Source organism: Frieseomelitta varia, unplaced genomic scaffold (genome assembly GCF_011392965.1).
Source record: "Frieseomelitta varia isolate USP_RPSP 00005682 unplaced genomic scaffold, Fvar_1.2 scaffold_520, whole genome shotgun sequence".
Lineage (NCBI taxonomy): Eukaryota > Metazoa > Arthropoda > Insecta > Hymenoptera > Apidae > Frieseomelitta > Frieseomelitta varia.
The window spans coordinates 105,538-118,648 of NW_025110280.1; the positions used below are offsets into that span (position 1 = coordinate 105,538).

The 13,111-nt window shown below is 29.6% G+C and overlaps 1 long non-coding RNA gene across 1 annotated transcript; it reads right to left on the bottom strand.

Annotated features, from left to right (window-relative positions):
- Window positions 1-1,547: 1,547 nt before the first annotated feature.
- LOC122533337 lies at window positions 1,548-2,021 on the bottom strand. Its single transcript, XR_006307685.1, has 3 exons — window positions 1,872-2,021; window positions 1,724-1,791; window positions 1,548-1,642 (listed from the first exon to the last, which is right to left on the bottom strand). It is a non-coding gene; the product is annotated as an uncharacterized LOC122533337 (long non-coding RNA).
- Between the last annotated feature and the right edge of the window lie 11,090 nt (window positions 2,022-13,111).

Here is a 13,111-nt window from a genome sequence, read left to right on the forward strand (position 1 = left end):
TGCCCGGCCCTACCTACTTATAATTAAACACATTCACACCAGAGAGTATGCTACCTATCCTAACAGTCGCCCTATATTTAAAAAATGGCAAAACAGGCACACCAACACACTCATTCCACGGTTCTCACACATACCGCTCGGGCGCAGACCTAAACTAGAGAGGACATCCCGAGACGCCTCCGACACCCGAGTTTAACATACAACTTTCACACTCTAATTTACGTACCATTTTCCTGAAATCGACTGACAATGGCTAGCGATCATTGCGTAAAACGTGAATAAAACACGTTTATATTTACAGCTAATATTAATAACCGAAAAAAATACATATAATTTCTATAGAAATTACAACTTATGTGCAAGTTGACTTGGAATCATTACTACAATTGACCGGATAATTGATAAATAATGTAATTACAAAATATTTAATAAGTATCATTGTATAATAAATGCGAATTTCAAATCATGTGCATAAATATTTCGAATATTACAACTTATAATGAATGAAATACAATAAAAACGACGCAATTCCACATCCTAACCACACACACATATGCGGAAAATACGTCGTGCACGATACGCTAATACATTGTCAGTCGCTGAGAAATTTTTCATAAAATTACAATCTATAGTCATCGTGCCCAATGTCTTTCACTCACCCAAGTAGCACCTGAGCACGTGAGTGAGATCCTGACAATGAACACGGAAGGGGTTAAACCTGGAAATCCTGAACTAAAAAAATGATTAATTTATATAGTTGTATCTAACGGACTATTTTATCATTTTATTTCAAACTCTAATGACTCTACTCTTTCAGAATTTAATGAAATTGCAAGAGAATAAAGACAATGAACAAGAATTATATTCATTAAAAAAGATATTCTGAAATTTAATAATTATTGACTCAAACAATCACAATTAAACAACTGACTCTAAAGTATTAAATTAAGTATTAATAGAAACAACCTCAGGCGACTTCTTTATCAAAGCACATTTTCGAAAATACGAAAGTATTTGCAGTGTTCAAACTTGTTGCTTTGATTCAAAAATCTGCCTGTCGCGAAGTATCTTCTTGCACATAAAACTTCATACATATTTCTACGGAAAGAAATATTATTTCTAATCTATTATATTTCAATTTCTACTGAAGTTCATAATTATTAAATTAATTATTAACTTAATTAATTCAATCAATCAATACTATTATTGAGAAGATGAAATTAGTAATTATTAAGTATTATTTATTATAACAAAACATATCATCAGTATTAGTAAGTAATAACTGCATCTTTCATAGCAACGAAGTCGGAGGATATCCGTCTTCTCTTCTATGAAGTGCTCAAACGAAATCGTTTTAATAATAATTATTTATAAATATTTATAATTTATTTGTTTACATGGATATTTTATACTGAAGATTTATACTGAAGATATTCTGATTTTATAAGTTTTTAATATTACTATAAATGTACATATNATTCAGACCTTTCGTCCTACGACATGATTGAGTGACCGGAGGAACATAAATGCATGCGACTCACGAGATAGATGTGAAGAACGTTACAATCGATGCTGGACCAAGGAAAGTCGTTGTGAAGATCCTCCTTGAATAGGTAAAGGAGTATTGGAGACTGTGGAGGATCTGTAATGAAATATAAAACATTAGAATTTGTACAATATTTATAAGCAGAATTTTAAGTTCGAGATAATAAAAGATTCTTACATTCTTAGTTTTAGAGCCACCGCTGGATTTTCCGCAAAAAATGCAAAAGAATTGATGCTGTGATGCATCTGTAACAAATATCAAACATTATACTTTGTGAAATTTGAAAAATTGAGTAAACTGAATTACAATATATAAAACTACTTACGATCTTGATCTCCAGGAGAGGCCTTATCCTCTTGAGCACTGACTCTAATATACCGAATGTTGAATAAGAGAAAATATAAAAAAAGAAAAATAAAATACTATCAACGCGCGCGTTTAAGTCTTAAATCGGCGGACTCACTGACTCTAATTTCGCGAATTATAGCTTAAATGAATTAATTTGATTTAATAGGAGCCATTCTGCTCAGAGAAATATTAAAATATTGCGCAACAAACACTGACTCTACCAACCGCATTGCGCGCGGTCACAAAAATTTTCTGAAAAATTGAAATAAATCTGATTAGTAGGGGAAGGACAGAAGAAACGTTCATTCAGAAAATACTGCTATTTTTCTAGAAAATAATTATGAAGAATAATAAGTATTAAAGAATGGAAGTAAAAGAGTATGTCAAAACGACGCTAGTGTACGAGACAAGGTATATGTGATTGTAAGAGTGATTGAAGAAAAATCAGCAAGAAAATCTCTAAAATCTTACTCGATTTCGTTATCTTGATGCTCAACGAAACACACGGGTATTAATTAAATGATACTATAAATGTAAGTAAAAGAGTATCGAAGAAACGACGCCGTCAAACCTAATGCGATGTAATACGTCTTACTGTCTCGAAATCTGATAACTGAATGTCTTGTCTCGACTTGTCTCGACAAAGTGGGAACGAAAAGTCGAAAAGGAGTCACGCAAGTAAATAAGCACACATAAGAGCCTTACACATACACGTAAGCGTTATGTTTATGTTTTGAACCCCGAATTTCGAGCTCCAAGGCCTTCTACGCCTTATTATGTTTGAAAAATGAAAACTTCGATTATATTACGTATTAAAATTATCATTTTAACTATTAAACTATTACGTACATTCTTAATAAATTATTGTTGAATTTCATATAAGAATTTCATATAAGAATTACGCACTATGAAGTTAAAAATAAGTAGAAAATGTTATAATAGAAGTGAGTGTATAAAGGCATATAGTAAAATATGTACATACATACAACATGTAACAGTGAGTTAGTCAATTATAAAGTTACAATATTTGTATTGAATAGAAGTGAAATTAAATTTTGGTATAAAATGATATATAACTTTTAGCATAGTATATTCTGTTTAAACGTTTATGTGCTATTATTTCCTTAATTGTTGAAAATTATGTGTAATAATTATTTGGTTAAATCTTACCTTGAGTTCATGCAAAAAATACATATTTTATCTTAAAAATGCAAAACACAAAAAACAAATCCAACTATTGATGTAAATTTTTACCTGAGAACTTCCGAATAATAGGTCTTTCTGGATAATTCTTCTGAATAACACTTTCTTCTTTACAGACGAGGTGTGCTTCCTTCCGCCATGTTCCCGCTTTAAAATCGATCGTGAGAAATATCGATATGTTCGAGAATCGTAGGAAGAGTATTCCATATTTCACCGTTAGGGCGCTGTAATCGCACGTTTTGCAGAAAATACTGAGAATAAAAAGTAAAAAACTCTGGTCTAAATCAAATACACAAAATTCATTAAAATTCTTAAATAAGAACGAAAATATTCATACACTAATAATAATAATAATAATAATAATAATAAAAATACTTTAATAATCCTGAGGTCATTTCTTTCAAAGATATTCAAAAATCTTTTTCATCGAAGAGAAATTTTTCATCAGTGAAAAATTTTCTCCATGACTAGATCAATCATGATTTTGAAGATTGAAATATTTTTTTTATAATGACTCCTTAAAACTAGCTGTACGATATTTTCTCGTCGTTTTATTGAACTTAAATCATTAGGATTGAATGATAACTATTCAAGAAATTCTAACATTTCGTCGTTTAGCTCTGATGAAATTTAATAAAATCTAGAAAAAATTGTACAGCAGTTTTTAAGGACTCATTGTAAAGGGAAAACTATAATCTTCAAGATCATTGTAACTCTGATCATGAAAAATATTTTTTTAGCGAATTTTGAGAAGTTAGAATTTTTACAATTTTTTCAATAAGAAAAATATCATTAGTTTCTTACTCACTGTATCATGTAGAATTATCTCTCAACAAAACGAACTTAGGATTGTAAAAGTAAATGCTTCATGCTTGAGATTCAAATGAGACCCAAGTGAACATTTTTTTATACATATTTTCTTTCATAAAGTAAGTTTTATACATATTTTCATTCACAGTTTAAAACTTAACAATTTTTCACCAAGAATGATTGCTTTCATCCGTTAATGTATAATATTTTATTAAATTCAAATCTTTTGTGCCAAGATATTTCATCTGTGGTTATACTGTCTCAGACACTTTCCTGTGAATCGAGAACTCGTAAAAATGAAAGAAGATAACTTACGACCTACTGAGTATGCACGAACATTAACATCACAATTGTAAGTTAGTCAACAGTTACAATGTCACAACAATTGTACTGTTAGAACTGAATTCTGGCAGATTTCGATGAGTTCAAGCTAAAAATGCAAGTTTTAATTTAAAAATTTACAACACAAACGCAAGTCTAACAGCTATTGATCTATAGTTACTTGAAAACTTTTGGACGATACCTCTTTTTGGATGAAACTTTGTTCTTTACAGACAAAATTGTGCTTCTTCCGCCATGAAGAAGCTTCTTCCCCGCTTAAAAATCGATCACGAGAAATATCGATTACATTCGAGAATCGTAGGTACTATGTTGCGTGTTTCACCGAGTAGTGGCGCTGTAATCGTTAACTAACTCCAATACGAGCGCGGTTCATACGAAACTACCATGAGATAAAAAATAACAATATTTATAGAAATATTGTTACGCCCTTTATATAAAATAAAATAAAAATATATTTTATAATTTCAATTTTTTCTTATATTTTTAAATGAATGTAAATAATCAAGTATATAATAAAATTTTTTTTCGTCTTAATTACTATCAATCCCAGTGCCAATCTTTATATTTTTTTTATATTCTTATTTTATATTTCATATTCTTATCATATTTATATTCTTTTACTGATGAAATATCACTATATTCAATCCAATAAATTATATATATTTATGTCTATATTGTTTAATTTTTCTGGTAATAGTTTTAATCCATCTTAATATTAGAACAAATCGGGAAATGATCAGAACCCCAAGTCTCATGATACACAACAGTATCAATTTTGCCAGAAATATTAAAAGTAAAGAATAGAGATCAATATTGGATTTAAAATTTTTATGTATGATAATATATGTACAAGTGTTATCATTATGTAGTAGAAGATTAAAGTTTCCAAGGCATTATGATATCTTCTACCATTGCTATCTGTATATTTGCAATTCGAATTTTTAGAATAATGAGCGTTAATCACCTATTAAAATGCAGTTGTGTTTAGCATTAATATTTTAAACAATTAGATTTCATTGATCCTGTGTGAAAGTGAGGTTTGGAGTTCTGTAGCAGAGAAATATATTCAGTTCTACCTGCACATTATTTAAATAAAGAGCTATAATTCAATATAACTTAAATAACGATTAACTTCTCATAGTTTTACTGAGATTTCAGGAGATTTGATGTTAGTAATTTGCTTGAAAGTCACGTTTTTACAAAATTAGAATTCCACTACCTTTTGAATGAGTTCTATCCTTTCTAAACTCTATGAATCATGGGAAATTAAAGTTTTCCTTGTGAGTCAGCCACGTTTCAATAAAGATGAGGATGTCATAATTGACTAATATGGACTGAATTTCCAGGCGCTTAGAGCGAAGACTTCTTCAGTTCCAAAAGAAAATTCGTAACAATGTAACAGTTGTAGCTGAATAACTGTTGTATGAATAACTTTAATCTAATTAGGATCTTCTTCTAGAAGAGAGAAATCCTCACTCACAGTATCTTCTGGATAGGAACTGTTGAGGCGTTTGACAATTCTTATGATGAGGCTTTTTATTTTAAGTTAAGAGGCTTTTATTTTAAGTTCTGTAAAGAAGAGGAAAGCATCTTTATTAGAGCTGGTATATCCTTTGAATGGTTTAACGCTGTTTCTTAGATTTTGGGATTGTCGTATCTAGTAGGAACTACTGAAAACTTTAAAAATGGGTGATTTTGAGTAGGATCCAAAATGTAATCCTTGACAGGCAGCAATAGCAAGGAGATTTCTTCTATGGTAGTCTTTGTCCTGTTAACTATTGCGTTTCTTGATTTCTTTAGTACACAAATAACTGTTTTAGGTCTATCATCTTTGACAGTATTCAAATCACTGAAAGAGTTCTTGGAAGAACTGAAGTTAATAAGCTGTCTCTTGATGCATCTTGGGGGTGGCAATAGGACGGTTTATGATGTTTTTAGCTTTCAGTTTATATATTTGAGGTAACGATGTAACAGAAATCTGGAATGAAGGTAACACAGGAAAAGATTTTGACTGTTCAGCTTGGACGACTGGATCAGTAATTATTTTGTTGTAATATGATGCTAGAATTGTGCAAAACCATGGGCTGGGAGTCGAAGTTTATGCGGAATTTACCCACATGATCCTCTTCCTTGCATAAGAAAGCTACTTTGTCTGCTGATAAATATACCCAGTAAGATGTATTATCATAATTTAGTTGGATTCAGGTACATTTGGAATGTCTTCAGATTAGAAATACATCTGACAACAAAAGGATCAAGTTGTGTGTGTATCCTAAATCATTTAGACTTGTTCTAATGAAGGTGGCCTAAAAGATGGGTCTAATATATTGCGTCTAATATATGCTCTTCAAGAATGACACAGTGTGAAATTATAAGGTACAGAATATTATGCATTTTCATTTAGAAATGACGGGTCGAATTTCTATAGAATGAGATTTGATGTTCCATATGACTCAGTTAACCTGTCAGCCATGTGCTTGCTATCTTGGTATAAGCAAACTAGTCCTTGAGAAATTCCTAGATATAATCTGATATTCGGCAGCCCGTTAAACTTCCAATTTCAACAATATATTCTTAAATCAAAGTACCTTTGATGCAGTCTAACATGACTGAGCGTTCTCGTGTATGATACTGTGATTGCTGCGCAGCTAGAGTGTATGAGACTTTGAAAAAAACATTTTGAATGAGGAAATCCATGATTTTAGGTTCAGTTGAGGTTAAGTGTCCCTGTAATTAGAAACATTTAAAGAAAAAAGGAATAGTAGATCAGGGATTAATGAGGAACAGATTTTGCTCCAAGTAAGACACAAAAAGATACAAAAAAACACAAAGAAACACAAAATATTCGTATAAACACTTCCTAGCACCTTCCACCAGAGTTATTTTATTTAACAATGACCAATTCTGAAAATCTTTATTAATCTTGAGACGAAAATAGAACATAAAACAAGAGCTAAGAGTCTTAAACGAACGATTCAGTTTCAAAACTTGATAAATTATTCCTTTGAACAAGGATTTTTTAGCAATTAGTGCAAATGGACTAGGTTTGTAGCGACCTCTACTTCGAAGAATTTAGATCAACGACATCTATGTTCCATCGAGATGTGTATTTAATATAAACAATAGAATATTTAAAAATAGCTATTAATTTTATTATCACCATGGAAATGTTTACTGACATTTATATATATTGTAGCCATAGTAGAAATTCTTCATTCGTTATTTCGTTATTTAACTTTCATTTATAGAAATTATTCGTCATTTAACTTCCATTATGTAATCTTCATTAAATTATTAGTAATTGTATTTTGTGATATTGATAATATTTTTATATAAACAACTAAACTTAATTACGGAGTTATTATTTATTTATAGTAATATATGTGATATAAATATAAATTATCATAATCGCTATAGAGTAGCAAACACTAGCGCCGCGTTGTGGCGAAATGGAGGCACTAAACCCTATGTATTCATAATAAAGAAAATAATTAATTTTAATTATTTACACCAATAATTTGCATTTGTTACGTATATATTTCGAAGGTAATGAGACCGATTACGTTCACAAACAACCCTTATTCCAAAATTCAATGTGATTTGAGAGAAATTAAATTCCACTTTACAAAACTTTCGATCTATTAAACGAAATTAAAAAATTTTCATTAATACATTCTAAACGGCAAATGAAACACAGAATGAAAGCCAGGTATCTTAAACGAACGACACAATTTCAAAAGTTGACAAATTATTCTTCTTTATTGGCTTTTTTTTCAAATTACTGAAAAATGCTTCCACTTGGATATGGTGGCGCCATCTATCGGTAACTTCGTGGTACTAATTATTTTTTAAAATTTTTATTCCTGCGTTTTACGGATTAAATAAGGTATATAACGAAAGCTGGGGATCTAATTAACAAAATGAAATGACAAAAGTGCGCAATTGAATTCTCTAAACTATTTTTTTTGCAAAAAAAAATTTTATTTCTACCGAGGTAACAAAATAGTTAGTACCCTACAATTACCGGGAGATGGCACCACCACCTCTAACTGGAAATTTGGGCAGTAATTTGAAAAAAAACCAATAAAGAGGAATAATTTGTCAACTTTTGAAGCTGTGTCATCCGTTTCAGACACCTGGCTTTATTTTATGATACATTTGCCGTTTAGAACGTATTAATGAAAATTTGTTAATTTTATTTAATATATCGGAAGTTTTGTAAAGTGGAGTTTAATTTCTCTCAAATCACATTGAATTTTGCAATAAGGGTTATTTTTGAACGTAATCGGTCTCATTACCTTCGAAATATATACGTAACAAATGCAAATTATTGATGTAAATAATTAAAATTAATTATTTTCTTTATTATAAATACATAGGGTTTAGTGCCTCCATTTCGCCACAACGCGGCACTAGTGTTTGCTACTGCGCAAAACAGAGAAATTTTCATTTGCGAAAAAAAATAATTTAGAGAATGAAATTGCAAACTTTTATAATTTTATCTTTTTAATTACATCCCCAGCTTTCTTTTTATATCCCTTTTGAAACGTAAAATTCATAAATAAACATTTTTGAAAATAAATAGTACCTCTATGTTGCCGATAGATGGCGCCACTATGTCAAAACCGAGCTAATTTACATTAAATGTAGAGAAACACTAATAAATGGGCATAATTTGTCAACTTTTGAAATTGCATCGTCCTTTTAAGATGCCTAGCTTTTATTTTATGTGCCATTTGCATATTTAAAATGAATTGTTAGAAATTTCCAAATTTTGTTTATTAGATCGAAAATTTTTTGCAAGTAGTTTTCAAATTTTCACAAACTACATTGAATATTGTAATAAAAGTTGATTGTGAACGTAATCTGTAATATCATCTTCGAAATATATACATAATAAATGCAAATTATTGGTGTAAATCATTAAAATTATTTATTTCTTTTAATTAAATTGTACATTTACTAATTAATAGTCAATTTGGCTCGAATAGGATAAATTAATGCATAAGATTGTACACAGATATTCATGTGTAACTATGTACAGCATAATATGCTCATTGTGGAAAGTACTCTTAGAATACTATAGAATACTGCTTTTTCAATAAATCGATCGAATCGTATTTTCGCGCGCTCATGTTCCCCCACCCCTCAGTTTATGGCGGGAACTTATTGGCAGTGATGTCATTGTATCGTTGATCGTGAAGATGACAGGATGTGTTATTGTGCGTAATGTTTATTGGCTGCATGAAACTTTCATTATTTTTTCGACGTTCGTATCCACATTAACTACGTGAACTTCATTTCATCTAGGTACTTTTTATTCAATAATTTATCGAATATTACTGTACTTTATAACTGACTATCCTTTTCTCATTGATTGTTTTCTTTTGTCATGAAAATTTTCGAAAGTATTTTGGTTATGAAAGTTTCGATGTAGCCTGACTTGATTTCAATTATTGTTCCTTTGATTTTATATAATTTGTTCCTTTTATACATTCATTTGGAAGTCTTGATTTCCTTTTCTACAGATTACTGGTGAATTGCGAGTGAAATTTCGAAGTATCAGAGGGCGCCATGAAATTAAAAATGGCGCTGCGAAATTCCAACGGACATCATTATAATTATTCATAAATCCGATAGAGCTTCATGAAGATGTATTAAAATTTGATTTCTTGCATTGAAGGCAGAGGTATTTATATGTCTCGCTCTTTTTATTGCATAATTGTTAACACGTTTGTTCGATATTTAATCAATATATGTACATGCTTCGTAATTTATATATAATATTGCAAAACTATATAATATTATTATACAAAAGTTTATAAAGGACACTAACAACAAGATGAAAGTCGACAAGATTAAACGAGCCTCCCATTCTTTCTTCTTCTTTTACTTCGATTATTATTAATTAATAAAATCTAATTTTGTATTTTGACAATGAAATTCCAATTCTTGTAATAATATATAATTATATACTTATACTATAATATATAATTATATAGTAATATATATATATATATACAAATACATATATACATACATACATACATATACAGTAATATATAGTAATTAATAAAAATTATAATAATTTAAATATCTTTTAGAATAAATCACAATTTAATTCAAATTTCAATTAAATCATATTTAATTAAATATAAATCATATCATATTTAAATATTCGTATGAATATTTTCGTTCCTTGCGAAAAGCATTTTTTATGAATTTTGTGTATTTGATTTAGATTTTTATTCTCAGTATTTCCTGCAAAACATGCGATTACAGCGCCCCAACGGCGAAATATGGAAATCACTTCCTACGATTCTCGAATATATCGATATTTCTCACGATCGATTTTAAAGCGGGAACATGGCGGAAGGAAGCACATCTCGTCTGTAAAGAAGGAAGTGTTATTCAGAAGAATTATCCAGAAAGACGTATCATTCAGAAGTTCTCAAGTAAAAATTTACATCAATAGTTAGATTTAGTTTGTGTTTTGTATTTTTAAAATAAAACATATATTTTATGCATCAACTCGAGGTAAGATTTAACCAAATGATTATTACATATAATTTTCAACAATTAAAAAAATAATAGCATATAAATATTTAAATAGGACGTACTGTGCTAAAAGTTATTTATAATTGTATACTAAAATTTAATTTCAATTCTATTCAATACAAATATTGTAACCTTATAATTGACTAACTCACTGTTACATGTTGTATGCATGTACGTATTTTATTATATGCCTTTACACATTCACTTCTATTATAACATTTTCTACTTATTTTTAACTTCATAGTGCGTAATTCTTATATGAAATTCAACAATAATTTATTAAGAATGTACGTAATAGTTCAATAGTTAAAATGATAATTTTAGTACGTAATATAATCGAAGTTTTCATTTTTCAAGCAAAATAAGGCGTAGAAGGCCTTGGAATTCGAAATTCGAGGTTCAAAACATAAACATAACGCTTACGTGCATGTGTAAGGCTATTATGTTGTACTTATTTATTTGCGTGACTCTTTTTCGACTTTTCGTTACCACTTTTGCATATTTGCCTTCATTTGACATATTTCTTCTAACTTTCTATTTGTAGGTTACTTTTTGGTTGCAATGATAGCACAGAATGCATAGGTGCCATGATTATTATGCATAATTTAATGAACTTTCACGGAAATTTGGTAACATTTTATTCATTTTCGGTAATATTTATTGATACAATTTATATATATTTGAGATACAATTTATATATTTTTGCGAACGATGACGCGCAATTGAAATGTTTCAAAGCAAGATTTCACACGCGCTTTTCATTGTATTATTTCTTAAATATATTTAGCTATGAAATTTTGATTTCTGCAAATATTTTCGAATACTTAGAACATGTGTGATATTTTATTATATACATAATATGTGATATATTATTAATGTGCATACTACATATTCTAGTATCGAACATTCAGAATACAGTTTCTGCAAATAGTTGTCTTCTGCTTACAGTATTCGGTATTGAGAAATATTTTATAATTTACAACTAATCTTTACTATATATTCAGGTTTCTTTTTAATCATTTTCTGGAAAAATAACAGTATTTTCTAAATGAATGTACTCTTTGCCCTCCCCCTACTAATCAGCTTTATTTTCAGAAAATTTTTGTGACCGCGCGCAATGCGGTTGGTAGAGTCAATGTTTATTGCGCAGTATTTAAATATTTTTCTGAGCAAAATAGCTCCTATTAAATCAAATTAATTCATTTAAGCTATAATTCGCGAAATTAGAGTCAGTGAGTCCGTCGATTTAAGACTTAAACGTGCGTGTTAATAGTCTTCTATTTTTCTTTTTTTATATTTCTGTATGAATATTCGTTCTCGGTATTAGAGTCAGTATTCAAGAGGATAAGGCTTCTCCAGGAGGTAAAGTTATTTTCAGAAAATTTTTGCGACCGCGCGCAATGCGGTTGGTAAAATCAGTGTTTATTGCGCAATTTTTAAATATTTTTCTGAGCAAAATAGCTCCTATTAAATCAAATTCATTTAAGCTATAATTCGTGGAAATTAGAGTCAGTGAGTCCGCCGATTCAAGACTTAAACGCGCGCGTTGATAATCTTTTATTTTTCTTTTTTTGTATTTTATTATGAATATTCGTTCTCGGTATTAGAGTCAGTGTTCAAGAGGATAAGGTCTCTTCAGGAGGTCAAGATCGTAAGTAGTTTTATATATTATACTTCAGTTTGTTCGATTTTTCAAATTTATAAACAATATATAATATTCAATTTATTTTTTTACAGACGCTTCATCAATTTTTTTGTATTTTTTGGGGAAAATCCAACGGTGGTTCCAAATCCAAGAATGTAAGAATCTTTCATTACCTCTAATTTAAGATTTTGCTTTGCTTTTAAATATAAATTCTAATCTTTTGTTACAGATCTTCTGTAGTCCCCACTTCCCCTCTTAGAGAATCTTATGCTACTTCAAAAGCTAAAAATGTAAGAATTTCAGCATTTGTATTTATATTTTATTTTTTATAGTTCTTTTTCTACTAAAGTCGAATGTGAAATTATAATTATAAAACAAAAACACTTCAAATTATTACTCCCAATTCTTATCATTATTAAAATTTAAATTTTCACAAATAACACTGTACCTTCGAACAAAATATTTATGTTTTTTAAGAGATTTTTCACGGCGTCCACTTCCAACATGAGATTCTCAATGAAATCTCCTTGACGAAGAGCTTCACGACTTTCCCTGCTCCAGTACAGCATCGATCGACATTCTTCACATCTATCTCGTGAGTCGCATGCATTTATGTTCCTCCGGTCACTCAATCATGTCGTAGGACGAAAGGTCTGAAT